The sequence below is a fragment of the Scyliorhinus canicula genome, chromosome 14 (genome assembly GCF_902713615.1).
Source record: "Scyliorhinus canicula chromosome 14, sScyCan1.1, whole genome shotgun sequence".
NCBI lineage: Eukaryota > Metazoa > Chordata > Chondrichthyes > Carcharhiniformes > Scyliorhinidae > Scyliorhinus > Scyliorhinus canicula.
The window spans coordinates 38,759,711-38,786,424 of record NC_052159.1 but is presented as its reverse complement, the minus strand read 5'-3'; the positions used below and the strand labels follow the sequence as shown (position 1 = coordinate 38,786,424).

The following is a 26,714-nucleotide window of genomic DNA, read 5'->3' as shown; positions in this document are numbered from 1 at the left end:
ATTTTTGCTCCACTTGAGCCTCCTCCGATATTTCCTCATTTAAATCTGCCTTTGTAACCATCAATTCCCTTCTCCCTCATTTGCTTGCCTGGATTCCCCTTAAACACATCTATACTATTCAGTTTAGCCTCTCCTTGTGGGAGCGAGTTCCACCTCCTTACCAAAACAAAATGAATTAAAGTCGCCTGGAGAACCATAGGCTGCCCTCGCAAATGGAACATGTTGCAAATAGAACATTGAACAGGCCCTTCGGCCCTTGATGTTGTGCCGAACAATGATCACCCTACTTAAACCCATGTAAACCGTATACCCGTAACCCAACAATCCCCCCATTAACCTTACACTACGGGCAATTTAGCATGGCCAATCCACCTAACCCACACATCTTTCACTGTGGGAGGAAACCGGAGCACCCGGAGGAAACCCACGCACACACGGGGAGGACATGCAGACTCCACACAGACAGTGACCCAGCCAGGAATTGAACCTGGGACCCTGGAGCTGTGAAGCATTGATGCTAACCACCATGCTACCGTGAGACCCCCAAAATGTTGGGCAGGTTTTGGGGAGTAAGAATGTGAGGCGCTCACTGCAGAATTCCCAAGTTCTGTTCTGCTCTGTCTCAGGATTTCTACGGCTGGTTCAGTCAGTGGTGACCTCCAGGACTTGATTACTTGGATTAATAAAAAGATACAAATTGTGTTTGGTAATTATTTGCTGCATTTAGCTTATAGAGTTAAACCTTATGGGGTGTTGTTTTGGGAAAAGGAGAATTGGAGTTTAGGAAAGTAGATAGATTTCTAAAGGGGTTACTTTAAGTGTACTTTTAAAAAATAATCTTTATTGTCACAAGTAGATTTACATTAACACTGCAATGAAGTTACTGTGAAAATCCCCGAGTCGCCACGTTCTGGTGCCTGTTCGGGTACACAGAGGGAGAATTCAGAATTACAAAATTACCGAAAAGCACGGGCGCGATTCTCCCAAAACGGGAGAAATCGTAAAGCTGCCGTAAAACCCGGGCGGGTTTTACGGCAGCGCGCCCCTTCCCGACGGGGGACCGATTCTGGTCCCCGGTCGGGGCTAGCAGCCCGACGCCGTAGGCTCCGGCAAGACGGGCTTAACGATTTTCGTTCATATGACGTCAGCCGCGCATGCGCAGTTTGGAAGACTCCAACCCGCGCATGCGCGGGTGACGTCATCGCGTTTTTGCGCGAAACCCGCGCATGCGCGGGCCGGGTTGCCCCTCAGCCGCCCCGCGAATGGATACTGCGGGGCGGCGGAAGGACAAGTAGTGCGCGGGCATCGGGCCCGCTGCCACCGATCGCTGGCCCATGGCACCCTTGGCACGGCCGTGGTACTGCCGTGCCAATCGGTGCCATGGTTATAAATAGCGAGTTTGTGACGCCGTTTTTACGAACGGCAAGACCAGGTGTGTTTGCCGTTCGTAAAAACGGCGGAAAGGGCTGGGACTTCGGCCCATCTAACAGCTGAGAATCGCTGCCGGCCGTAAAAAAACGGCGGCAGCGATTCGGGTCGGGACTTCGGCGGGGGGGGGGAGAGAATAGCGGGAGGGCGGCAAAAATGTCAGGAAGGCCCTCCCGCTATTCTCCCACCCGTCGTGGGGGGCGGAGAATTTCACCCCACGTCTTTCAGGACTTGTGGAAGCAAACCAGAGCACTCGGAGGAAACCCACGCAGATACAGGGAGAACGTGCAGATTCCACCTAGACAGTGACCCAAGTGGGGAATCGAACCTGGGAACCTGGAGCTGTGAAGCAACAGTGCTACCCACTGTGCTACCCTGCCACCCAACATGCTGTGTATGTAGGTATTATTGTACTTGGTTGTAATTTTGTTCTCTTTATGGCCTTTCTGGTTGTGTGTTTTGCAGTTTAATAAACATTCCTTTATCTAAATGACGACAATAGACTGGACCTTTCCTCACTAGTTTACATATCTGTCCTAATATTATACCAAATAGCAAAATAAACAATTAAGAACCAGCATTCCAAGTTACCCTTCTGAGGATTGGAGTACCCTTGGATCTAACATCTTGCATCTATACCACATGAAGAATACCAATTTCTAGCATTTCTGCTTGATTATCAAGGTGGCAATGATGTGTGATGCACAGAGGTCTTGCCGATCTTGTCAAGAAGTGACCACATACATTCTGGTGAGATGCCAGTAGCCTCGTGGTAAAACGTTCCATTTTCTTCAGAGGAAACAGTGAAATTCAGGACAATCAATCTTCATAAGGGGGTGAGGTAGAGCAGGAATATTGCTCAACCTCAATCAAAACTGTGCATCCTCAATTTTGCCTGTGGTATTGACACTCATATTGCTCTAATTCCAAACGATAGCGAAGCAGATGGGCTATTTTTGTTGGGGGAATGTAACGTGTTATGTCTGTGAGCATATCAGTCCTGAGGGAGAACCTGTAATGACACAACAAATCATTCTGTGTCTGTGCACTCCCAGCATGGAACTTCACTCACAGGGAGCACTAGCTGGGAAATTGCAGGAGTGCAGAGCCTAATAGTTTGTCTATTAATTTAAATAGACAGAAAATCAGGCGCTGTGTGCATGTGATTTCTCTGAAAGCAGCCAACCGCAAAATCACTCCACAAATGTTAGAGTTTTAGTCATTTTAGATGGAACATCTCTATATTTGTCTTACAACGATCATTTGTGTAACGTGCGATTCACAGGACTACCATTTTGTCCTATCATTATGAAATCTCATACTAGGTTGCTGCTATAATATCCTTGGCCAAAGTATTGACAAATAATAAAAAGGTGGATATTCTTCCGATTGCAAATATTGGATGATTTAGGAAAATTGCTTCCCCCTCTATACTGACCAGAAAAACACCAAGAGAAGACTGCAGACCTGAAAGACCTTCAGATCTTTAGAAAAAGGACAAGAAGAAAAGGGATTGATGACTCACATGAGAATGGAGCATTGTGGATGCTACAGTTGCAAGCAGGCACACAGACCCAGAATCCAGACAGGAGTGAGTACAGTTCTTAATCTAAAAGCCAAACTATTCAAACAGCAACAACTTAGGACAAGCATGAAATCTACATTGCCTCTCCCAGAACCATTTCAAGTACTGCAGATTCATAACATGTTTAACACAGACAATTGGAGGTAGAGATTCTCCAGATGGGACGGCACAGTAGGTCGCACTGTTGCTTCACAGCTCCAGGGTCCCAAGTTCGATTTCCGGCTTGGGTCACGGAGTTTGCACTTTCTCACTGTGTCTGCGTGGGTTTCCTCCGGGTGCTCCAGTTTCCTCCCACAAGTCCCGAAAGATGTATTGTTACGTAATTTGGACATTCTGAATTCTCCCTCTGTGTACCCGAACAGGCGCCGAAATGTGGCGACACGGGGCTTTTCACAGTAACTCCATTGCCTACTTGTGACAATAAGGATTACTATACTCTGAGATGCAGGGCAACTTCAGCTTTGCATAAGAAGGACCAGAAGTATCGGGTCAGTGTGCTATGCAGTAGGAACCATAGTAGATGATGTTATTGCAAAACAGGGCATCAATGAAGCCTTTAGCTCATATGAGTTGTTCCTCCAGGCATTCAATTCATACTTCAGTGTTCAAAATAATTTGATAATTGAGTGAGTGAAATTTAATATGAAGAGACACAAACAGGGTGATCCAAAATTCCTGTATAAAAGACCTGTACAGGCTTGCAGAGAATTAGAACTCTGGAATCTTCAGAGATGAATTAACATGATTGTATAGTGGTTGGGGTCTACAATCTTTTGCAAACGAGGGAAGATTTAACTCTCTCAAATAGTGTGATGAACTGAGCTAAGGAAGCAATACAGAGCAGTTGTCCATGGGAAAAGTGATGTCCCTTGGGAAAAAGAAATGAGTGAAGCCATTTAAATTGTCGGACAAAAAAGGCTAAACGTAGTGAAGCAAAAGCCCAAAGAATCAGGGAAAAAGCACGCAAAGGCCACTTTCAGATTCTCTTGATGTGGCGGAAAATCCTGTACAAGCGGGAAGAATGTCCAACAGAGGGAGTTGAGTGGCATAACTGTGGGAAGTTACGAAATTGTAAAGTAGTCTGCAGATCCAAAGCTCGTGGAGCTCAAAGAAGAGGGAGATAACAACGAAACCAAGTAAAATGCAAAGGATGTAAAAGCCACAGAAAAAAACAACTAACCTTCTTGGAGGCAGTTAAGGATGCAGAAAATGATTATTGGAGCATTAAATGGGATGCTGATGGTCATCCCACAGAATTCAAGCCAGAAACTGACACGAGTGTTTCAGTATTATCTGATGAAATAAATGGCTTCAAAATCTGACATTGCAGCCACTCGCCATCCAGTTGCAATATCCAGGAGGGACTACACTAAAAATAATAGGCAAACACTTGAGAAGATTAAGATAGAAGGATAAAGAAATTATTGAATCCCTGTACATGATATAGAGCCAGGAGTCTTCATCATTTTCCAAAGAAGCATGCTGGCAGCTGAGGCTCATTTCGAAGGTTGACAAAGTGCTGAGCAGTCTAGTAATGTACTCAGAAATTAATTTCCACCCCTACTTGCTGGCTTAGGAAAGCTTGAACCAGACTATGACATAACCCTATGGGCAGATAAAAAGCCAATATGTCTCTTCACAGCAAGGAAGATTCTTCACCAACTCTTGGACAAAGTCAAAAGTGAGATTGAACAGCACAGTGGGTAACACTGCTGCTTCACAGCTCCAGGGCCCCAGGTTCGATTCCTGGCTTAGGCCACTATCTGTGCGGTGTCATCACGTTTTCCTCGTGTCTGCGTGGGTTTCCTCCGGGTGCTCCGGTTTCCTCCCACAAGTCCCGAAAGATGTGCTGTTAGGTAATTTCGAAATTCTGAATTCTCCCAGTGTGCACCGGAACAGGCATCGGAATGTGGTGACTAGGGGCTTTTCAAAGTAACTTCATTGCAGTGTTTGTAACAATAAAGATTACTATTATTATTATTATTATTAATGGGTCATCTCTCCAGTAACAATACCAATGAAGTTGTGTTCAGGAATGGCCACAGTACCAAGGCATAATGGTTCAGTTGGAATCTGTGTGGACTTGGCTCAACTATACAAGTCAATAGAATGCGAAATCCACCCAATGGCATCAATGGGTAAAAGCCTTATCAAATTAGAAAAAGGTATCTTCACAAAATTGCATGCTAACAGCGACTTTTGGAAGTTGCATTTGGACAAAGAATCCAAATTGCTAACTATTTTCATCATCCTTTTTGGTGATTATGATTTTAATACGTCACCATTCGAAATTGCTTCTGCACCTGAGATATTCCAAAGAACAATGTCTCAGACCCTGGAAGGTGTAAAATACCAGATGGATGTCATTCTCGTACATCATTCAATGAGGGAAGTACATAACCCACCGCAGTATGAGCAGTCGGCAAAGTCGTACAAGCAGGGGACTGATCTAACGGCTGCGTTGCATGCGGTGAGGATCCGTGTGGGCTGGTTAGATTGTGGGAGAGGCCCAAATCAGAAACCGCGCCTGCCGCCAAGCGGCTTGTGATCTAATTGGCCCGCTCCCTTTGGCGTGATCTGGATCCCATGATGACGCAGCGCAAAACTAATTGAGGTCAATTAAGGGCAATCTCCATCTCAATAGCGAGATAGAAGACCGATATAATGGTCTCCCGTGACCTAACCGGCTCCCCAGTGAGAGGTCAAGTGGCTGCCAAGTGGCACTTGTCCACATAAACGTGGACCAAGCATCATGGCACCTGGGGGGGGGGGGGGTCTCCATGTCATTGGAGGTCCCTGGGTGGTGAGGGGCAGGGTAGGGTGGCCCCTGCCACCTGAGCACCATGGCACTGCCACGCTGGCACCTTGGTACTGCAACCCTGGCATTGGCAAGATGCCAGGGTGGCAATACCTGTGTGGCACTGCCAAGGGTCAGGGCCTGAACGGGGCCATGCCCATGAAAGGAAGGATGAGGGGGGGCATGATGGATGGAGGGGAGAGTGAAGGGCAGGTATGAAGAGGCCTCCAGAAGGTTGGAGGGGTGAAGGTTGGGGGCCTGGAAAGTGGGGGCCTGAAAAGGGTGGAAAAACCTGAAAAGGGGGATGCTCAGTGACCCCATAGCAGGATTTCCTCCCTTGGGGGGGTTGTGGGGTAGTGCCCATGTGTGTGGGGGGTGACATTGCCCATGGGTGGGGTGTGTGGGAGTCCCTCAAGCTCACTTAGAGATTGGGGCAGCCTCTCAAAATGGCGGCTCGATCTCTGAGGATCCGGTCTGGCCAATGAGTGATGAAAAAAATTCTGCGTGTGGGCTTGCTCAGAGAGGATCTCTACAGGGTCCAAAAAAGTGACTGTGTGGTTAGAAACCGGTGGGGAACTCGGCGACAGAGCGAGGGAGAGACACCCAGCCAGACCCGCCTGAAATTACTTTTAGAAACTTTGCAGTTAGATCCCACTCCAAGTTTTAAAAACATTGTCTTTATTGGTTGTACAATTATTTACAGTAACACGAGCCATGGATAACACACAATAATGAAAGAAAAAGAAGAAAAAAGGGAATCTGCTAAATGGGTATACAAAATGGTACAATGATGGACAAACCAACCTTCATACATTCAGGAAAGGGAATCTATGTAGAGGTGTGGACCCCGAGATTCGGTTGCCACAACTGTATCATTTTACTTATGTGCGCCCCAGCTTTGACATTAAACAACAAATATGAATTTGTGAATCCTTTGATAAAATTCTTCGGGCACCTTCTGCAAGCTTCGGGCATTACGACTGACCTGCAGAAAATTAAAGTCATTCAAGAGCTCCTATAGCCTACAAATATCACAGAATTACCACGACTTCTTGGGATTGTTAACAAACCCAAAAATGGTTAATCTGAACAGAGAGTTGGAGTTAGGTAACAATAGTTATGGGTGGGCCTCGGGACCTCTGCACATGCGCAGTTTGGTGAATCTTGGCGTCTTTAGGCTGGGAACCAGTCTTGTGCACGCATGCAGAAGAAAATAAGTAAACTGTAGGTCAAATGACCTGAAAATGAGTGTCATTTAAGAGGAGGTATACAGGGAGCAGGACATGGGCAGGGACAAAGACAGGGATCATAGATAAATTCCACTGAGTCAAGATAAATGATAGGAGCGGAGAAAAAGTCACCAAGCTTAATAAAAAAGAGCTGAATTGAAGCACTGTGGATTTGAGAGAATGCCTGAAGATCTGAGAGGACAGATGAAGGTTGGTGGCTCTGTACCATGGGCTGGAAGGCCAAAGGCACCCTTTTGGAGCAATATTGCTCTGCTTGGCACAGAAGAACTGAACATGTGCTTGGAAGGTGAAGTGATAGTGTGTATGGAAATTCAGACGCAAGGAGTCTCAGAAGGTGAGATTGAAACCCTGCAGATACATTCATGTTGTCCAAGTAAGAGCAAGGTTGATGAAAATTCTAAGGCGAGACCTTCAGATGAGGAAAAAGTTTCAGTAAGGCCGGCTGGCTCATGGTGTGACAAGGGTCTAGGTGGGTTGTCAAGAGATCCATCAGATCTGCTTTGGTCGGATCTGGCGTTTACTTTGGAATGTGTTGTGTTGAAACACAGTTTGCCAGTTGTTCACATGTACTGCATACTTATGCTGAATATTGGTTTAATAAGAACACAGGAGTCCACGCTGATTAAAATAAAGAAACAATGTTTTTATTTACAGCACAATATATACACAACCCGGTAGATCCCTACCAGGTTCCTCTTTGGTCAGTGCCTTTTAGGCCAACCTTTTATACAGAGGCCAATAGAGATTTCCTGCCCCTAGCGGGGGAGCTTGTACTCCATAATGGACACGGACAAGATAATCATTCCCACCCCATAGGCTCCATGTTGACTATTACAATTAGAGTATGAGGTGGATATGGTAAATTGTTTTATCTTTCCGAATTTGTATGTGTCTATAAAGAAATAGCTGGCATGAAGGAATAGTGCATTTTTGAATCATTTTCTTGTGTTTGTATTGTGATCTTTCCAACTCCTTTCATCTGCTGTAATAAAGTTAATTTTCCTTGTTTAATAAATGTTTTATATTTTCTGTTACAAGTTCAGTGACTTGGCTCCATGATTTCTGAACAAAATAATGGTTTGGCTGTGGGATTCTCCGGTCTGCCAGCTGTATGTTCCTTGGCGGCGCGCCCTCTACATCTGTGGGATTCTCTGTCCGGCCACCTGACAATGGGATTTCCCATTGTGGCCACTTCATGCCGCCAGGAAACCCACGGGCGTGGGTGCGCCAGAGCCCTGCCAATGGAGAATCCCTCCCAGGATCTATCAAGCCAGGTTTCACTCTGGGATCTGACTTCTCTGGCAGTAATATCAGCTGGGATCATAACAGGATGATCAATCAAGTAGGCAAGTTCCTCTCAAACTTGGAAGAAATCAATGAGCCGGTATGGCAGCTGTTGAGACAATGCCAACAGAGGTACTGAAACGTGGATCAGACAAATGTATTTGACACGGTCAGTCAATAAAGATCCTAATTTGACCACTTATTGCACACTATAGTGTTGCCAACAATTGAAGCAGCAGATGAATCTTCTACATGCTTGGGCACAGCGCTGTTTCAAGTTCAAAACGGTGCGCAAAGACGCCCAGTTTGTTACACCTCAAGATATCACATGGACACAGAGAAGAGGTATATAACCATTCAGAAAAATTCATTAGCAGCCACATGGACCTACGAGAGGATCTGATTATTTCATGGGATTGAGGTTTAAAATTGAAACCAACCACAAACCTTTATTCCTTTTAACCTAAAAGAAATTGCAGAAATTCTGACTAGAATTCAATGTTTTGGGCTGAGACTCATAATACGATTCAGTTACTGAGTATGTTCAAGGGAAGTACCAGATAACAGCAGAGGTATTCTCAAGAGTACCAGTGGAAAGAGTCAAGCTGGAAGATTAAAATTTTATTGAGGAAGTGGAAGCATATATTTTACTCAATATTGAACACTTACCAGCCACTGAGAAAAGATGATGGAAGCAGGGACGTTAGTGATGTTTAAGGGGCATCTTGACAAATACATGAATCGGATGGGAATAGAGGGATACAGGCCCCAGAAGTGTAGAAGATTTTTGTTTAGATGGGTAGCATGGTCGGCACAGGCTTGGGGGGCAGAAGAGCCTGTTCCTGTGCTGTACTTTTCTTTGTTCTTTGTTCTTTGTTCTCTTTGTTCTTATTATAAGAAACTAAGCAAGTACGACAGCAGGAAGATGAATGCATCAAAATAGTAGTATTGCCAGAACGGATGGTTGGATTATGCTCCCAACAAACTAATTCTCCCAATCATTGATGATTTCTTAGTTTACACAGACAAGTCATCCCTAAATACTTCGACCCAGCATTCTCCAGAAAATTCATCAAGGTCGAAATGTCGAGTAAGTGTCCAGCAGTAACTCTGGTGGCCATGCATCAGTTTCTCCATTGAAGAGTTATTCACAAATTGCCTCATGTATGCAGTAAATAGCCAGCAGCAGAGCAAACCTTCACCTTTCCTTCGAAGTTATGGCAACACCTTGGAATGGAATTATTGGAGTTCAAAAGCAAAGTTTTCATCATCATCATTAATTACTACACCAGATGGTTTGAGACTACGTAGCACCACAGCAGAAACAGTCATTACAGTACTCAGAAGATTCTTTGCGACACGAGACATTAGAATTTACAGTGCAGAAGGAGGCCATTTGGCCCATTGAGCCTGCACTGGCCCTTGGAAAAAGCACCCCACTTAAGCTCACACCTCCACCCTACCTACGGAACCCAGCAACCCCACCCAGCCCCTTCAGATACTAAGGGCAATTTAGCATGGCCAATCCACCTAACAGCACATCTTTTAGGATTTGTGGGAACAAACTGGAGCACCAGGAGAAAGCCCACACAGACAGGAGGCGAACTTGCAGACTCCACACAGACAGTGGCCCAAGCTGGGAATCAAACCTGGAACCCTGGAATTGTAAAGCGGAAGTGCTAACCACTGTGCTACCGTGCCACATGACACCCCATTCATTGTGGTGTCAGACAACGTTCCTCAGTTTCCAATGAGCTGCTCTACAACTTTATGAATATGGTTTCATGCATGTGACTAGTTCACCGAGATAGCCCCAGTTGAATGGAGAAGCAGAAAGAACAGTTCATACAATCAAGGAATTGATGAAAAAAAACAGTTTTGCTCGCCATCTGAGCTGTTGATGAGAAGATGGTTGCAAACACACTACCAGCTCTACAACAAACACTACAACCTAGCATTAACTCAGATGATCATGAGAAAGTTAGGAAGCTTAAGGAGCAACAAAGAGACAGTCAAGCTCATAACTTCAACTTCAGTGCAGTGCATGAGACTTGAAAGTATTGTAGCCCGGGGAGAGAGAGAGTGGTTGAAAGATCAATAGAAAGAAGCATTGTTAGGGAAAGTGCTCCACAGCTAAGATCTTATTGAATTAAGACGGACTAGGGGAATATCAAAGGAATCAAAGCGACTTGATATCTATTTAGATGTGCCGAAAAACTAGGAACCAGAAACAAATATAAACTCTACAAGCACCCATGTGGAAGACACTCCGATTGTACAATGAGGGATTGCAGTTTGTCCTCAAACTCAAAATCAAATCAGAACCAGATCATGGAGATTGGTCAAGGCACCAGAGACTGTGAAGAGGAGATGTCTGAGCATGTGCATTGTTGGGATAAAGACTTAGAATAAAGCATTAACATCAGAAGCATCTGATAACTGACACAATGTCACATGACTAAGAGATAGCAAACTATGGGAAGCAGAGGTGTAATCTTGTATGGAGGACTGAGATGTATATTGATCTGTAAATAAACACGATTTCCAACTAACAGTTTATGGTAACATCCTAAGGGTAACAGACCAACCCTAAAGAAGTCCCATCTAGACCTTGAACTCAAGATGAAACATTAAACAGTGGATACAGTTTGCCTTGGACAGAGCTGATCAACCCCACAACAAATTGATCAGCTCAAATACTGAAGCTCTTCCACATCCAATCATGAATGGTGGTGGACGACTAAACAACCAATGAGAGGAGAGGCTGCACGAGCATCCCCTTCCATAGTGATGAAAGAGTCAAGCATATGAATGCAAAATTAATGGCTGAAGCTTCCGCAACCATCAGCAGCCAGAAGTGCTAAATTAAATGTCCATATTGGCCTCCTCCGCACATTGTCAAGAAATGGCTGAGTTCACTAAGCAAGTGATATGGGCGATGACAGCATTACAGCTGTATCATTGAAGATTCATCCAGAACTAGCTCTACCTATAGCCAGGCTACTCTAGTACAGGTAAAACATCGGAACCGTCCTCACAAAGTGCAACACTGCCCAGGTACATCCTGTCCACAAAAAACAGGAGAAATGCAATCCAGCCAATTGCCATCCCATTAGCCTATTCTCAATCATTCTGAAAATGATGAAAGGTGTCATCGGCACTGCTATTAAGTGATGCCTGAACGGTAACCTGTGCAACAATGCTCAGTTTGGGTTCCACCAGGACTATTTGGCATTTCTTTACAGTCATGGGTCCAGCATGGACAAGAAAGTTAACATTGGAGGTGAGAGTGACTGAGTGTGGCATCAAAGACCCAAGTAAAATTGAATACATTGGGAATCAGGTGGAAAACTTTCCATTGGCTCGAGTCCTTCCTAGTACAAAGAAAAATGATTGGGGTTGTTGGAATCTAATCATCTTCCAGGATATTGCTGCAGGAGTTCTTCAGGACAGTGCGCTAGGCTCAATCACTTCACTCGCTTTATCAATGACTGTCCCTCCATCATACGGTCAGAAGTAAGGTTATCCACTAATGATTATGCAGTTCTCATCTTCATCTGCAACATTTTAGATGTTGCATGTAGACAGAGTGCTTCAATAAGACAAGATTCAGGCTTGGCTGATAAGTGACAAGTCACGTTCGTACATACAAGGGCCAAGCAATGACCAAAGGCACAATCCTCCGGCCACACTGTGCCAGAAAAGCAGCTCGCTGTGCCGCAGCATGGCCAGTGATAGCCAGGACACCCGGGATCTATCCAGTTCGCAACGCATCGCGATCTCGCCAGACGTTGCAAGGGAATCCTGCCCACTGGACGGGATCACTTTTTAGCAGATCTACATATTAGAGCGAGGTGCTAATCCATACTCTAGTATGCAGAATCCTGAACTACCTGAGGCACCCCGCTATGGTAAGGCTGGGCCGGGTGGCCTCCCCTCTTCAGGCACCCCAAGCCCAGCCCCCGTACAGCGCCCCCTCCCTTCCAGGACCCCGTCACCCCGTCATCCCTCCAACCTCCCGGAGGCCCTTACCTACCTGCCTGCACTCAGCCATCCTTCAAACATACCCCCCACCCTTCTTTCATGGGCATGGTCCCCTTAGCCCCGGCCCTTGGCAGTGCCACCTTGGCACTCCGGAACCCTTGCACTGCCACCCTGACACCAGGAAATATTACTGCCAGCTTGGCAGTGCGTGGGTGGTAGTGCCAAGTTATCAACTTAGCAGCCAAGGTGCCCACATTCCAAGGGGAGGGCAGGGAGCCACCCTACACATACCCTGACTAGCCAGGGGTCTCCAATGGTTCGCTCGAGGGCAACGCGGCAAGAAAATCTCGCCCAGAGAATCTAAACATCTCCCCTTGACATTCAATGATATTGGAATTGCCAAATCCCCCACTGTTAACATCCTGGGAATCATCATTGAGCAATCCTATAAATACCGTGCTTGCAGGGACAGGTCTGAAGGTGGGAATTCCGTAGCAAGTGACTCACCTCCCAAGTCCACAAAAACATCCCATGGTCCGCAAGGCATAGATAAGCAGTGTGATGGAGTACTCTCCATTTGAATAGATGAATGCACCTCCAAAACATTCAAGAAGCCCAACACCATCCTGCGCAAAGCAGCCGATTTATTGGCCCCCCCCATCCACCATCTTAGAAATTCACTTCCTCCACCATTGACATATCTGGCAGTAGTGTGTACCATCTAAAAGATGCTTGTCAAGGCTTCTTCACCAGCACCTTCTAAACTCAGTGTTTCCAAGTATCAAGCTGCTCTTCTTAATCTGGTGCCTGCAGTCTCTTGGAGAATCAAGAAATATCGGGAGTGTGCAGGAACGTGACATTGAGGGAGAAGATCGGACCTGATTGTATTGAATAATGAGCAGGCTCAAGGGGCCATTAGCTACTCCTTCTAATTTTACATTCTTATGTTCAAATAATTGCAAGATTCAGCACAATGTGATGTTGTTAAGTTTAATATCATAGCTGCGCTGATTTGTAGCTCCTTGACAACATACATTGGGGGTTCAGGTGAATGCAGTATTCTGTACCCAATCCCTGAGGATCTGCAATCCAAAGATGTGGATCGGCCATGCTGTTACCCCTTAGTGTCCAAAGATGTGAAGGTTATGTGGAGTTACAGTGTTATGGGGATAGGGCAGGAGATATGGGGATAGGGCGGGGGAGTGTGCTGAGGTGAACTGTCTTTTGGAGGGTTGTTTTAGACTCGATGGGCTGAATGGTCTTCTTCTGCACAGTAGGGATTCCATGAACTTCAGACAACCTGAGCTAGAGATGCAAATATGTATTAAACGTACAAACAAACAAACATACCAAATCGAACAGGAGTGGGCCTCTTCACCCCTTGATTCTATTCCGCCATTCAATAAGATCATGCTTGATTTGACTGTAAACTGAACTGTATTGTCCCACCTGCCCCCAATAACCTTTCATCCCCTTGCTTATCAAGAATCTATCTAACTCTACCCTAAAAATATTCAAAGACTTCTTCCACTGCCTTTTGAGGAACAGAGTTCTAAAGACTAACATCCCTGTGAGAGAAAACAGTTCTAAACTTTGTCTTAATTGGGCAACGCCATTATTTTAAAACAGGATGCCAGTCAAGCATCAGGATTTTATTCCCTGTCCAAGTATAAACAGATAAAGCAAGAGTCTTCAATATATGGACCGGTAAACAAACAGGTATAAGTTGGCATGTGTTGCTCCCATTTTGTGATTGTAAAACAAGAGAATAAAGAGAATTTAGCAGTTGATGACCTGTGCCCAATTTGAATGGGTGTTAGATTCACTTCTAAATTTATAGGCTTAATTATTTTGGCATCCTGAATGAACATCTAGAAAGGCTGATTAAATGTATTAATGAGGGATCTAATGTTCCTTTACAACATTAGTTACGGGCTACAAAACGAAGCCGAGCAGTATCTCTGGCAGCAGCGCACCCCTCCCCGATGAACTTAATGCATTCTATGCTCGGGTTGAGCAGGTAACCAACAACTGTTGAGTGCCCCAGCAGCCCATAATTCACCCATACCCACCATCACAGTTTCCGAAGTCAGATCGGCCTTCCTGAAAGTGAACCCACGGAAGGCGATGGGCCCGGACGGGATCCCTGCACATACCAGCTGGCAGAGGTATTCACAGACATCTTTAACCTATCCCTACTCCACTCCGAGGTCCCCACCTTCTTCAAGAAGACCACCATCATACTGGTACCAAAGAAGAACCAGGCAACATGCCTCAATGATTACCGCCCAGTGGCCCTGACGTCAGTTGTAATGAAGTGCTTTGAGAGGCTGATCATGAAGTGCATCACCTCCATACTCCCGGAACACCTTGACCCACGTCAATTCGCATCCCGTCGCATCCGGTCCACATCAGACGCCATTTCCCTGGCCCTACACTCATCCCTAGAGCATCTCGAAAACAAGGACTCCTACATCAGACTCCTATTTGTTGACTACAGCTCCGCCTTCAACATCATAATCCCAGCCAAGCTCATATCAAAGCTCCAAAACCTAGGACTTGGCTCTCCACTCTGCAACTGGATCCATGACTTTCTGACCAACAGACCACAGTCAGTAAGAATGAACACCAACACCTCCTCCACAATAGACCTCAATACCGGTGCCCCGCAAGGCTGCGTACTTAGCCCCCTACTCTACTCCTTGTACACACATGACTGCGTGGCAAAATTTGGTTCCAACTCCATCTACAAGTTTGCTGACGATACGACCATAGTGGGCCGGATCTCGAATAACGACGAGTCCGAATACAGGAGGGAGATAGAGAACCTAGTGGAGTGGTGTAACGACAACAATCTCTCCCTCAATGCCAGCAAAACTAAAGAGCTGGTCATCGACTTCAGGAAGCAAAGTACTGTACACACCCCTGTCAGCATCAACAGGGCCGAGGTGGAGATGGTTTGCAGTTTCAAATTCCTCGGGGTGCACATCACCAAAAATCTGTCCTGGTCCACTCACGTCGAGGCTATCACCAAGAAAGCACAACAGCGCCTATACTTCCTCAGGAAACTAAGGAAATTCGGCATGTCCACATTAACCCTTACCAACTTTTACAGATGCACTATAGAAAGCATCCTATCGGGCTGCATCACAGCCTGGTATGGCAACTGCTCGGCCCAGGACGGCAAGGAACTTCAGAGAGTCGTGAATACCGCCCAGTCCATCACACGAACCTGCCTCCCATCCATGGACTCCATCTACACCTCCCGCTGCCGGGGGAAAGCGGGCAGCATAATCAAGGATCCCTCCCACCCAGCTTACTCACTTTTCCAACTTCTTCCATCGGGCAGGAGATTCAGAAGTCTAAGAACACGCACGAACAGACTCAAAAACAGCTTCATCCCCACTGTCACCAGACTCCTAAATGACCCTCTTATTGACTGACCTCATTAACACTACACCCTGTATGCTTCAACCGATGCCAATGCTTATGTAGTTACATTGTATATCTTGTGTTGCCCTATTATGTATTCTCATGTATTTTCTTGAATTTTGTTTAATTCCCTTTTCTTCCATGTACTGAATGATCTGTTGAGCTGCTTGCAGAAAAATACTTTTCACTGTACCTCGGTACACGTGACAATAAACAAATCCAATCCAATCCATTCCAATCCAATCAACAAGGTATGCCTTGGGCTTGTCCTGCTCTGGATTCTTGAATGGCCTTGTGACTGTTAACTCGACATCGAGTAATGATTTTTTAGTTTTTTAAAATCTGCCTGAGGAGCAAAGATGGGCAGATGTACTTCACTCCAACTCCTCAGTCTTCGCTTTCACCCCTCCTCCCTAAAACACTCTGGAACTTAACTTGGAGCTGCTACAAGCAAGGCAGACCGATTGTTAGTGGATTATCCTGTGGGACAGGCTACCTCAGGAATTATGACAGGCAGCGGCAGCTCACCTCAGGCATCGAGATGGGGCCTGAGGACCAATTTATAAAGATCCTAAAGCATCCTGGTTTTTGTACCTGTTTTGTGTGCAGTGCCTGTTCAGCTCAGACTTATGTCAATCCCAGTATGTTCATCCCAGCAATTAAAATTTTGGATACAACCAAGTCTATTTAGAATACAGAATAGAATTCACCAGGCCACTTTCCAAGAATACCAGGATTACATAGATTACATAGAATTTACAGTGCAGAAGGAGGCCATTCGGCCCATCGAGTCTGCACCGGCTCTTGGAAAGAGCACCCTACCCCCTATCCAAGGTCAACACCTCCACCCCATCCCCATTACCCAGTAACCCCACCCAACACTAAGGGCAATTTTGGATACTAAGGGCAATTTATCATGGCCAATCCACCTAACCCGCACATCTTTGGACTGTGGGAGGAAACCGGAGCACCCGGAGGAAACCCACGCACACACGGGGAGGATGTGCAGACTCCGCACAGACAGTGACCCAAGCCGGAATCGAACCTGGGATCCTGGAGCTGTGAAGCGATTGTGCTATCCACAAGGCTACCGTGCTGCCCCTATAATAAGGATAAGCTTATTATACTGATACTGGGATTCTTGCAAAGTGTTCTGATGAGTGCAAGATGAAAAGATTTGACCTGTCTCTTTGTTCAGCAATACTCAAGTTCTGCGATACCAAATGACTATTTGTATACCTGAGACAGAAGAGAAGTTGGGCAGTAATCTATTAAACACCTTCTCTGTGTCTAGCTGTAGATCAAGATCATATGGAGGATTTGCTGTCATTATTTTCTATAAACTAAGTCACTGTCCCCTACAAATCTCACCTGATCTGAATCAGTGAGCAAAGTTAGGGGGAGGGGGAGTGGATTTTATTCTTCCCTGTCGGGCAGTGAAAATATTGCACAGATTATTTACCCACCAGAAAACTGCCATTTCCAACTTTAAATGAATGTCCTAGACAGACACCCAACCAAAGCCAATGTTGTCTTTACGTTCTTATCATGATTTCTCGGCAATGAATTCAACTGGCCTGAAAAGAGATATTTCTGCTGCACACAGAGGATCAGGAAGAAGAAGAAGCCTTCGAGATAATTAATTTGCTGTCATTTGTGGGACGAAGAGCAATAAGATCTGACCCATTTATCCCTATTTGTGTTCCTCGTGTATCCATCTCAAAGAGCCTTTCATTTTTCTATATGCTACTTTTTGCATGGACTGTATTCTGTCCCACTTTGCTAATCTTTACCTAAGGGCAGCACGGTAGCATAGTGGTTAGCACAGTTGATTCACAGCTCCAGGGGTCCCAGGTTCGATCCCCGGCTTGGTTCACTGTCTGTGCGGAGTTTGCACTTTCTCCCCGGGTCTGCGTGGGTATCCTCCAGGTGTTCCGGTTTCCTCCCACAGTCCAAAGATGCGCAGGTTAGGTGGATTGGCCATGATAAATTGCCTTTTTGTCCAAAACGGTTAGGTGGGGTTACTGCGTTGCTGGGATAGGGTGGAGGAGTGGGGTTAAGTGGGGTGCTCTTTCCAAAGGCTGGTGCAGACTCGATGTGCCGAATGGCCTCCTTCTGCACTGTAGATTCTATGATTTTGCTCTATTGCCTCAAGTTGTCTCTTTAGAAATCTAAATCTAAATCTAAATCTCCCTTCATGTGAATCCCCCTCCCCCCACACACCACCACACAGATTCAATTTCTCCTATCTGCCGCTTGCTGTTTCTCCCACATACAGAGGGCAGTGGGAGCACCTTGTTAAAAATGATTTCTGTTACTTAGGTCATAAATATAGATCTAAAATGCTGAGTGCTCTCTGCAACGTTTCATTAAAATGGAGTCCATATAATTTCCATTGCACAGTGCTCCGTTTCAAATTTATTGATTGGGAAATGCAAGTTTGTACAATGTCAATGTTCTGCCCCTCGAAAACACCTAGGAGCTTATTGCAGGATAATAGCAGATCAGGTTAGAAAGGAACAAGGAAGTGGCTTGTAAGCTGAACGTCACACAACTAAATCAGAGATGCAGTGGGGCTTCCTCCATTAAGCATCTGGCCCTGAAAGGCATTAAGCAAAGGAAGCATGAAGTGAATAAAAGGCGTCAGAAATAAACATGGAATGAACTCCCACTGTGAACAATTACTTCATATTTTATTGGCGGAGAAAGTGGGACACACATGAGAGAATGTAAAGACAAAGAATGGGGAATTGAATGAAAAACAAAATGAATTAAGGGAGCTGGTAGCTATACAATAGTACGTAGCAGAGTAGAAAAGAATGAAAATATGTTGCATTTTATTTCTTGATGTTTTCACATGGGAGAAATAAACAGTAAGCATGACAAGATGTGAAAAGCGTGGGAACACATTGTTACAATTATGAGATTTATAATATCATGATATTTTGGGACTGCATCTTTAAAAGTAAGGTAAATGAAGAGTCATGTGACCCGTTCTGCAGTCTGCCTGACAGCAAGCCTCAGTGGTTTGATTGCTAGAGAGCAGAGATGGCCAAAGGTTGTTTTGCTAGGAAGAAAGTACAAGGCACTTACACTTGGAGACAATGGCAACAGTCTCTAAGTTTACCATTCATGGACCCAGAGTCTTCCAATGTCCCAGAAAGATGTTGTGGGTATTGGGTTATAAACAGTTGTGCTGCAGTTTGCCCATTTACTTCTAAGATGAAAGGAAGTTTGCAGTCAAAGATAGCTAATTCACATTTCTACCTAGTTACAAGGTTGATGTGTTTCACACTGTCATGGGGAAGAAGACAGAGGAACCATTTTGAGATCAGTTTACAAGCTGCCCTACAAACCAGCAACTGTCACACACAGATAGAAATTCTATGTGGAAGTTCCAGAGATTCCAAGAGATTTGGTCTGGCATGGCCAGGGGGAAGAAGAATCATCAGATCAGGTTTCCTGCTCCTGGTGGATTTAAGAAGCTATCTGAAAACTGAAGTAAGCACCTAGGGATGATCACTCAAAGTTACTGCTCAGCGAAATGGGGATACAGAACTCATTGGTAGCTGGGAGTTATGGTAACTATTGGATTGGATTGGATTTGTTTATTGTCACGTGTACCGAGGTACAGTGAAACTTTTCTGCAAGCAGCTCAACAGATCATTCAGTACATGGAAGAAAAGGGAATTAAACAAAATTCAAGAAAATACATGAGAATACATAATAGGGCAACACAAGATATACAATGTAACTACATAAGCATTGGCATCGGATGAAGCATACAGGGTGTAGTGTTAATGAGGTCAGTCTATAAGGGGGTCATTTAGGAGTCTGGTGACAGTGGGGATGAAGCTGTTTTTGAGTCTGTTCGTGCGTGTTCTCAGAGTTCCGAATCTCCTGCCCGATGGAAGAAGTTGGAAAAGTGAGTAAGCCGGGTGGGAGGGATCCTTGATTATGCTGCCCGCTTTCCCCCGGCAGCGGGAGGTGTAGATGGAGTCCATGGATAGGAGTCAGGTTTGTGTGATGGACTGGGTGGTATTCACGACTCTCTGAAGTTCCTTGGGGTCCTGGGCCGAGCAGTTGCCATACCAGGCTGTGATGCAGCCCGATAGGATGCTTTCTATAGTGCATCTATAAAAGTTGGTAAGGGTTAATGTGGACATGCCGAATTTCCTTAGTTTCCTGAGGAAGTATAGGCGCTGTTATGCTTTCTTGGTGATAGCGTCGACGTGAGTGGACCAGGATAGATTTTTGGTGATGTGCACCCCTAGGAATTTGAAACTGCTACCATCTCCACCTCGGCCCCGTTGATGCTGACAGGGGTGTGTACAGTACTTTGCTTCCTGAAGTCGATGACCAGCTCTTTGGTTTTGCTGGCATTGAGGGAGAGATTGTTGTCGTTACACCACTCCACTAGGTTCTCTATCTCCCTCCTGTATTGTGACTCGTTGTTATTTGAGATCCGGCCCACAATGGTTGTATCGTCAGCAAACTTATAGGTGACTATAATCCCATGGAGAATGTGATGGGAAGCGGAATGCCACCTTCTATCGTTTAAAGTATACGTTGCCTGCAAAATGACAAGAATGTTGCCAATAATGTGTTTGATCACTTGTTGCAGTAAAAGGTTTAAAACGTGAAATCTTTAAAATTTGTTAAGCTATTAATTGGAAGTTCAAAATCATTTTCAAACATTATGGATCTCTACTAGATCATATTATCCACATTGACGCTCAGTATCAGCTTCATCCACTCCCTCCTCTCCTAAACTCAAGAACGCCAATGTGAATGTTTCGATTTTGCACACTCAACATTCCCCGAGAGAATCTGAAAATTTGCATTTGATTATGTGCAGGTTAGTATAACAGATCACATCTACAAGAAACGGGGATGAGATTGCTTCCACCTATTTTAAACATGAAACCAAAACAGGCAACAGTCAGATGAGTTTTGATTTTCAGATTAAATGAATTTTAGTTCAGTTTCCAGAGGTAAAAGGACACTACGCTAACATGTGGTGCAGCACGGTCCATCATGTTACTGTTACAAATTTGAATCGCATTTCCTGAAGGATCCATTCAATGAGAATAATTTCAACATTAGTGCTTGTAAAAACATTGGTAATTTTTAAACCTTCTTACATTTGTCAGCATAGGATTGCAGAAGTGATTATACGAAATAAAGTACACAAAATGCCGGACTGAATATTAAATTGCAAAGTTGAGTATGAGTATGAGTAGAATTTTTCATTTGCTAATCATAAGTTCCCTATGAGACCATTTAACCATGATATTAATTTGGATCCAAATCATTTCCAGAATTGCTTTTACCACCTCCAAAGTTCTATCAAGAAACAGCGTAACCTCTTTTTTAAAACAATTTAATCTATTATCTCAGTCTAAACTCTTTTACTTCAGAGGAACCTTTAATTTGGTTTTGATCCCGTCTTTTTGTTAGGTCTCTGCGGTCGCAGTTAATTTAAATAAACATTTTGTCAGCTTGTACCAGTAGCTGGCTGTTTTTTTTCATTTAACTTCACTGCCCTTTTCAAGCCTATATATCTTCTTTTTGCATGGGTTCTCTTTAACTTCTACTCACTGTCCTTCCCAGTGCACAGTGGCATTTTTGTATTAAAGCCATTACACAGTCTAGTAATCACACAGTCACATTTATATTCCAAGGATGTTCTCTAAATGGAGATTTAATAATCCTCTTCTCAGAGATTCAGATTTTACAAGTAATTTAGGATGGATGGATGGATCAGTGGAGTGATGAGAAACTGTTCTAAAACTGAAAAATAAATTAGGTATTATAGCAGAATAGTTATCATAGAACAAATCTCCTTTCAGTTTCGATAAATTGGCTGGGAAGTTAGATTGTAGAGTCGAATACAAATGGTAAAAATAATCTAAAGGTCAAAGAAAAATATTTATGAAAACAGAGGAACAAAAGTAATAAGGTCTGAGATTGTATATTAATGTTCAGATAAAATCTTTATAGAATACAAGGATGACAGGACTATTATAGAGGGTCAGAAACTACTGCTAGAGGTTGTATATAAATTCTCGCCACTCATGCTGGTTCCGAAATGTGAAGTATATTTGGAGGTCAGTAAGGTGTGTTATGTGAAGACAAGTCAGGTAATTAAATGGCAACAAAACTTCTGGGTCAAATGAGGCAAGATTCTGATGATATTTTCAGGATCCCCATCATTACCTTCCAAACGATCGGGTGGTAGATATTCAAAACATAGGAACCTGGAAATTATGGAACAGTCAGCTAACTATCATCGGCGAGGAATGTTTCACAAGTCTTGTGGAAAAAAAAATCAGTTCTCCTTCAAATGTTCAGAGGCTACCTTGAGAATCCGGCACGGATTTAAACAGTAATAACACATGCATTACAAATATGTCAGTGATCCAACTACTGTCCAGTTGATGTAAGGGGCTTAATTTTCAGAGGCCCTTTCATAAAATTATCCATAGGAGGTGCTTCAGGAAGGTTAATGTTTTTGAATGAAAAGCAGATTAACTGACTAGATTGGAGGTGGATCTGTCACGAGGCAACGGGGTCGCGCCATAATGATAAATGGAAAGAGCTGTGTCTGGGAGACGGTGAAAAGTGGCTTGCAGAATATTTATTTCCTAGCTGTAGTATCCAAAAGTACTGAGAGTCCAGCTTGTAATATAACATTGTAACATTCTCTGCTGGTGGGGAGATGCGTGTTCAGCTGGTGAGTATAAAGAGGGCTGGTTATGTGCAAGAGATTCTAAACCAATTGAATGGCTGCAATAAGAAATGGGAAGTTGGCTAGATTGTGGGCAATGGCACTTTGGAACATGACGAGTATATACATGGAGCATTTTCAGAGATGGAAAAGAAAAAGGATTTGCAGATTATTTTTAATCATTCACTGACAACTTCCAGTGAACGTAAAACTGTTAATAGCTCAGCTAATCATGCAATGAGTTTGCATCACAAAGGTATTTAAATTAAGGTTTAAGCAAGTTATTCTGACCGTGTACAACTTGTTCGTGTGGCCATATTTGGAGTACTGTGCATCATTTTGGGCTTTCCTTTTTTTCAAAGAAAGAAGCGGTTTTTGGACAGAACAAAGATGGTTTGGGGCCATATGCAGTAATAAATCTCTCGGGGAAGGCCCCATCCTGATATGACTGAGATGCTTTCTGTCTGCAGCCTCTACCACAAACTCTTGTGTAGTTTATGGGGGAGCTACTCCCTAGGTTTTAATGCCATTGATGGTTAGCTGTACCATTGCAGATGCATATAAAGAACCCACCTTGACCCAAAATCAGTAAATCGTAGGTTGTCAGCTCCAGGTGTCGAGCAGGGTGTGATGGGAGAGAAGATGTGAGAACTTTTCCTTCTTTCCTGTATTTCCATGTTGTGGAGATATACCGGTAAGTTGATCTAGCTTTCTCCAGAGAAAAATACACTTCCTCTTTTGTAATATTTCCCTGAATTGGTCGCAAAGTTTTTTCACATGCTAACTTTTGTGAAAGCATTTTAGTGCTGACACACAAAAGCAAAATAATGTGGCTGGTGCATATCTGACATTAGCAGAAAGTGCTGAAAATACTCAGTGGCTCAAGCAGCAACATTTGTGGAGAGAGAGCTAAAAGGGCGGAATTCAACCCACCAATTTCTCAGTGTCATTTTGGGAAAATGTGGCAGGGTGTCTTCCATCGGCTTTTTGGGTCAGATCCAAACCAGTATTCACCACACTGTGGGCGCGATCAGATCAAAAAAAATCAGAGTCTGTTCTGGGTTGAATTAGAGGGGTTGTTCTTTGCACTTCTAGCGCTGGGAATGTCTCCCCCCCCCCCCCCCCCCCCGCCCCCCGGCTATCTAATGGCTATCTTTCTGTTGCTATTTTGGACCCCGGTTTTAGGAAGTGCACTTTCATCGATGTCAGGTGGAGACAGGTTTGGATGCAGTCGTTATGGTCCTGTGGGAGAATAATGCCCTATCGTTCACTGTCAACGTTCAAACATTGGAGAAGATAAAAGAGAGTGGCCAATTTCCCTGGAGCTGTAGTTCAGTTCAGAATGTCCACCTGTCAGAAAGGTGGAGAGAAAAGAAAGACAATAAAGCTTGTGAAACAACCACTGGCTTATCAGTTAATAGATTGTATCCTGTCTTTAGACAAAGATTTAATCCAAGCAGAAGGGATTCTCCATCCCACCGAACCCGTTTTCTGGTGCAACGCGACCCGCCAGCAGCGGGATGCTCTGTCCCGGCATGGGCCAATGGGGTTTCCTATTGTGGGCACCCCCCATTGCGTCGGGAAATCCATGGGTGCAAGTGCGCTGCCAGTGAAGTGGAGGATCCCGCCGACGGAGAATCCATATTGACTTTAGCACACGTAGGGTAGAGACGATCATCCTTCTGTATTCTACCATTGTTCTCACCTAGCAGGGAAGATCATTGTTACCCTTGAAAGAAATTCTGCAGGCACCTGCACCAGAAATTGACAAGTCCTCTCTTCTAAAAAATGATTATTTATGAAGAGTTTAATTAAGTGCAATAAAACAGAAAGTAGGTCTTTAGGTGGAGTACTCTTCACCAAATTATTCTCAAATGTCAAATATTCTGCCTTCTCCCAGCGATAGATAATTTGCTTTATATAAAGACTACAAAGCACTGTTTGTAATGCCTGATCAAATGTCATTCCTTTTGTAAAAATATTAACATTTTTATTAAAATCATGTTCAAATAGTAATTCCCAGATTTATATGTGTAATTTCTTTTAATCTTTAACAGTTCAAAAGCAGTGTTTTGTGAGTCGTCCCGATAAGCCTTATTAATATACATGCTTTAAATACTCAAATGTGTTGAGTGAGCCCTTTGTTCTGAACTTCCTCACTTAAACTAACACTACCCAGCCTTTGGCTGGAAAAATGTTTGAACTATTTCTGACAGTAGCTCATCATATATATTATATACATACTGGAGGGAGAAATTTCTACCTACACAGGCCCTTGAGCAATGAATTAAACTCTATCGGAACAAATTCTTCCTACAAGTCAGTTGAATGTCATTATGGGCAGTACAGCAAAGAAAGGAGAATTCATGGCTGATAATAATATTCTTAGGTTTTAAAAATAAAATACATGATGAAATTTTCAAAGTAATTATTTCACACAATCATTCAATCAAATTTGAGAAGTGGAACAAAGGAAACAAAATGTAAAGGCACTGGTATAAAATGATCTTTTAAATGAAAGGGAAAATACTGGAAAATCTCAGCAAGTCTGGCAGCATCTGTAGGGAGAGAAAAGAGCTAACGTTTCGAGTCCGATGACTCTTTGTCAAAGCATCTGCAGTAATTTGCTTTTATGATCTTTTAAATTATCTTTTAAAGTTCTCCAGTTTTGTGATTTCCCTTGAAAGTATTTACATCCATTGTAGTGTCGCAAGGAGCTTTGTATTGTGATAGGCAGGATGAAGTTCACGCCGTTCAATAGCTCACACAGTTGTCCAAATACCAAAAACTGAACGTTTGTATAAAGGTCTTCAGATACTCAGCAAACAGAAAAGATAGGAAATAAACACCGAGCTCTTCTTTGAGCCCAACTTTACACACCTATATCCCTACTTAAACCTGGATGACTAATTCATTCCACCACCACCCCCTCCCCCCACAAAGGGCATGATCCAGATCGTGCCTGGTGCCATGTGACACGTGCAAGGATTAACGCCTGGTGTGGAGCCCAATTTGGGCCTCCCCACGATCCACCCGTCATGGCCAATGTGGAGCCGGGAGCAATGCAGTGGGAAAATCGCGCCCAGAGATAGGGAAGAACAAAGCCACAGATGAATTTGAAGGCCAGCACAGTAGCCTTGTGGCTAGCACAATTGCTTCACAGCTCCAGGTTCCCAGGTTCAATTCCAGCTTGGGTCACTGGCTGTGTTGAGTCTGCACATCCTCCCCATGTGTGCATGGGTTTCCTCCGGATGCTCCGGTTTCCTCCTACAGTCCAAAGATGTGCAGGTTAGGTGGATTGGCCATGATAAATTGCCCTTAGTGTTGGGTGGGGTTATTGGGTTATGGGGATAAGGTGGAGGTGTTGACCTTGGGTAGGGTGCTCTTTCCAAGAGCCGGTGCAGACTCGATGGGCCGAATGGCCCCCTTCTGCACTGTAAATTCCATGATATCATCAATTCTATGATTAACTGAGATTGCCAAACTTGAGGTCGTACTGCATTGTGATCAAGCACCGGTTTGGTGCTGGTTGGAGAACATATAAATTCATCCAATCCACATTCATTTCAGTTCACAGGGAAGAGACTATCTAGCTGAAATAGATTAAAGTTCTGATGACAGAAAAAGTGGGCACAATAAATCGATTGTGACACCACGCTCCTTGCTTTAACTTAATAAAGTTGAACGTTTTCACCTGAGATATGACTTTGATATCAAATTGAACTTCACACTTTGAATCCAAATGCACAGATTTCAGTTCTGCGTTTTCTACATTTTGGACATAATGGACATATAATCCATAAGAAAACTGATGTGTTTGAATTGCAAGAGCAAAAAGAACTCTAAAAACTGGCAACCAGAAAAGAAAATGTCAGTATTTCAATCATTTGATCAGAAGAAGAAATCTACAGAGATCTCTTCGAGAGGACAAGGTAGAGGGTGTCATATTACAAGGGTGTAATATATACAATACCCATTTGTCTTGCCGAGTTATACTTAACTTTGATGATAAACACTCAAAATCTTCCAGTTGATGACATAATTTATTGAGTAACAAAATAATATACTTGTGAGTTCTTTACTTTAATACTTTGACAAGTTGTTGAATTAACTAAGATTGAATTAAATTAACGATGAATATAATACTTTACACTCTGAGCTGGCCACACTTCTATCCTCTAGCTACACACACAAAGAGAGCGGGAAAACGCTTGAGCTTGCTTA

The 26,714-nt window shown here is 44.0% G+C and overlaps 1 long non-coding RNA gene across 1 annotated transcript in view; it reads left to right on the top strand.

Moving 5' to 3' along the window:
• Positions 1-26,485, top strand: part of LOC119977848 — a 34,189-nt gene extending 7,704 nt beyond the window's left edge. The window contains exon 3 of the long non-coding RNA XR_005463296.1: positions 26,241-26,485. This is a non-coding gene — a long non-coding RNA (uncharacterized LOC119977848). The remainder of the gene's footprint in view (positions 1-26,240) is intronic.
• Positions 26,486-26,714: the final 229 nt, after the last annotated feature.